Source organism: Brassica oleracea, chromosome C9 (genome assembly GCF_000695525.1).
Source record: "Brassica oleracea var. oleracea cultivar TO1000 chromosome C9, BOL, whole genome shotgun sequence".
NCBI lineage: Eukaryota > Viridiplantae > Streptophyta > Magnoliopsida > Brassicales > Brassicaceae > Brassica > Brassica oleracea.
Genome location: NC_027756.1, coordinates 31723742 through 31728075, shown reverse-complemented (window position 1 = coordinate 31728075; position 4334 = coordinate 31723742).

Here is a 4334-nt window from a genome sequence, read left to right as displayed (position 1 = left end):
GTTCTAGGTAGCTAATCTAGACACATGCATTAATGAACAATCCTAATAATGATTATCACAACTCAGCAATCTATAGTTGGGACTAATCCCTCCTAACCTATTTAAACCCTAAAATCTAACAATGGAACTACTCAGACTTGGCTAAGCAATTCATAACAGCAATTAAGTATGAAAACTTCATTAGAATAGTAAATAGATATTAATGGAGTTCCAATCACAAATTATAACTTTGGATCTTCTCTCCAATCTATCAAAATCCTAAAAACCTTTGCTGTGAAAATAATAAAACAAGAAAAGCACACCTTGCCTCTAACATGACGGCAAAGCTTATATAATTAGACTCTCCAATCTATAAAAATCCTAAAAACCTTTTGCTGATAATAGTAAAACTAGAAACACTAGAAATCACACTTTGCCTCTAACATGGTGGCAAAGCTTCTATAATTAGGTTAAAACTCGTCAGGGGTAATCTTGTAAAATGGTGAAGACTTGGGCTTCAAGTCGGCTGTGACCAAAAAGGCTTTCATGTGCGCTTCCCTGTCGATCGATGTTCACATCAGAACATCGATAGATATTTGTTCCTCGATATCGACCGATGGTCGAGCTCGATGGTCATCTCGGGTGCTTGCTCCAAATATCTCCAAAATGCTCCAAAATAATCACTTATCTCCAAATCACTCTTGATCTTATAAATATAATAAATAGACTCTATAACATAATAATTAATAGTTAAAACACGTATAAACCATGGGTAAAAGTTGGTCAAATTCATGATTTTGCTTGTCCTCAAGCAAAACAAACAGACAGTCTCTCTGAAAGAGGTTTAAAACAGCCGGGACTCACATGATTTAAAACTTAGAATCAGCACCTCTACAATATTGCAATCCACATCTAAGAAGTCCTAATCACAAAAGCACATTATACCATATCCTAGCTTAGCAACCAAATTCATCTAGCCAACAACTTAGCTAATCTTGTCTCTCATTCCCCTTTACAAACCTCATTTCTTAGCATAAATAAAAGTGCAGGCTTTACCTTGGGAGTATCGATCAAATGATGCAAGGATTTTCAAACTATTATCTGGACCTGCAGGTAAATATTAGTTCCTATCCTCTCTCTCTACTAATTTTCTCTCTTGGTCAAAGTCTGCTTATTTAGCAAGATCATTGACCAAGATTGGACAGGCTTCCATGAATCAAGCCTTAATGGTGGTTGCCCCCAAGTCATGTTCACTTCTTTTTGACCTATATCCTATGATTATTTATGAAGCAAGCCCTAATGGTTGTAGCCACCAAGTCCTGTTCTTATCCTTTACCTATGAAATTCTTATGAAGTAAACCTTAATGGTTGTAGCCACCAAGTCCTGTTCGAATTCCTTCCTAATAAATATCTATATATATATATTATAATGATTATTTTTTTTATTCTATTATATTATTCTAAAATAGAGAGAGAAAGGGTGATTAATCTATATACACAAGGCTTTACCTTGCAGACTTGTTTGAAGAATCCGATCCCATGCATACCCAGCCCTAAGACAAGAAGTTGTGTCAAGTTTAGTGTTGGAGGCCAGCTTTGGTTCCCTCAAAACAATCTCAGCAAGAGTGGATAGTTGACAGGTTGATCCACTTTAGTATCTTTAGTACTATCTGCAATCAGTAAGTCTAGAATGGTCCTAAAGAGTGGTTAGATATCTAGCAAAATCTAAAAGTTCATAATCCCCTTCTTGACTCAATAATAACCGTTGGGGTCAAAATCGGTCACGACGAAATCGATGTCCGAAAGTCCTCAGAAAAACCGAATCTCGTTCAAAACTTCAAAAGCCGAGGAAACGAATAGCCGAAACGGATCGCCCGGCGAGCTCGACCATGACCCGAGCCAGCTCGCATGGCGAGCACGACCGTGTTGCCGGTCGACTCGCCGGCGAGCGCCGGCGAGCTCGGCCGCGACACGAGCCAGCTCGCCCGGCGAGCACGCCCGTGTCGCCGGTCGACTTGTCGGCGAGCTCGGCAACACGAGCCAGCTCGCCCAGCGAGTACGACCGTGTCGCCGGTCGACTCGCCGACGAGCTCGGCCGTGAAACGAGCCAGCTCGCCCGGTGAGCACGACCATGTTGTCGGTTCTCGCCGGCGAACTCGACCGTGGCATGGATCAGCTCGCCCGGCGAGCGCGACCAATTCTCCGTGGACCATTCCGAACCAGGTCCCATCCCATAACCATGCATCTTCGTCCGAAGTTTCCGTAACTCAGTCTTCGGGTCCATGGATACGACACCAATGTTCCGTCTAAAAAACATCGTCGAAAGTATTCGGGAAGTTGGGAAGGTTATGTCTCTCGAACGGTTTCCTATTCTTCGTAGTAGAGAAGGTTACAGTTAACTTAACACCGACTGCCTCGGCTATGCGAAGAACAGAGTTCCGTTGGAAGAACCATGTCTATGCCAACGGCTACTTCGCGAGTAAAATCGTAAAAACGCTTAAGTCTCGATACGGCCTAAAGAGGGTCCGAATTGCAGACAACGGCCCATCTATGGTCCCAAAAGACTTGAGCCCAAAGACTGGTACGACGGTTTATCTCATCTGTGGGAAGAGATAAATGTCAAATTTCCGAAGATAATCACAAAGAAGAAGGAAATATGGAAAAGCCCGCTTCGCGACTGTTGGGGTCAAAATCGATCACGACGGAATCGATGTCTGAAAGTCCTCAGAAAAACCGAATCTCGTACGAAACTTCAAAAGCCGAGGAAACGAATAGCCGAAACGGATCGCCCGGCGAGCTCGGCCATGACACGAGCCAGCTCACCCTGCGAGCACGACCGTCTTGCCGGTCGACTCGCCGGCGAGCTCGGCCGCGACACGAGCCAGCTTGCCCGGCGAGCACGACCGTGTCGCCGGTTGACTCACCGGCGAGCTCGGCCATGACACGAGCCAGCTCACCCTGCGAGCACGACCGTCTTGCCGGTCGACTCGCCGGCGAGCTCGGCCGCGACACGAGCCAGCTTGCCCGGCGAGCACGACCGTGTCGCCGGTTGACTCACCGGCGAGCTCGGCCATGACACGAACCAGCTCGCCCGGCGAGAACGACCGTGTTGCCGGTTAGCTCGCCGGCGAACTCGACCGTGGCATGGATCAGCTCGCCCGGCGAGCGCGACCAATTCTCCGTGGACCATTCCGAACCAGGTCCCATCCCATAACCATGCATCTTCGTCCGAAGTTTCCGTAACTCAGTCTTCGGGTCCATGGATACGACACCAATGTTCCGTCTAAAAAACATCGTCGAAAGTATTCGGGAAGTTGGGAAGGTTATGTCTCTCGAACGGTTTCCTATTCTTCGTAGTAGAGAAGGTTACAGTTAACTTAACACCGACTGCGAAGAAACAGGGTTCCGTTGGAAGAACCATGCCTATACCAACGACTACTTCACGAGTAAAATCGTAAAAACGCTTAAGTCTCGATACGGCCTAAAGAGGGTCCGAATTGCGGACAACGGCCCATATATGGTCCCAAAAGACTTGCGCCCAAAGACTGGTATGACGGTTTACTCATCCGCGGGAAGAGATAAATGTCAAATTTCCAAAGATAATCACAAAGAAGAAGAAAATATGGAAAATCCCGCTTTGCGACAAATCCGGCCCAAGAAGAGGTAAATCGACCTAAGGAGGAGTATATAAGGAGGACCTAGGACGAAGAGGGAAGGAGGAAAAAAAACGAGATCAGAGCAACTTAGCACTTAGAGCAATTTAGGCATCTTTTTCCGTTTTTACTAATCGAGCTGCGACTCAACTAGTATAGATTTAAATTGCTAGACTAGCAAACGTACCGACAGCTCTTGTAGCTTAGGTCTTTACTTGTTGTTCACGCTCAAACAGGAATTCGGAAATAAGATCCTCTTATTCTCTTTTTCTGCTTATTTTCATTTTATTCTTTCATATTGATCGTGTCGTGTGTGGCCCAGCAGATAACCGGGACCTTCAGGGAAGGCTAGGTTAAATAGGGTTTCCTCCGATTAACAAAACTCGACGGTGTGAATTTTGGTTCCCACAGTTTGGCGCTAAAAGGAGGGGGGGACGGATCTATCTATCTCGTAACCACACACGCTCAGTCCGATATGACAACCAACGATGACAAAGACCCGCAAACGCACGACGGGACTCCCGTCGATGCCAACGATGATAAAACTCCAGCTGGAAACATATCAACGGTCACTGCCGACACCGCGATACTAGATCAGATGAAGGAAATGTTCCCCTCCGCTCAGAAAAAGTTGGACGAACAAGGAAAACTCGTGGCCTTTCTCGCAAAACAGGTGGAAACCTTAACGGCGAAGGCCAGGAG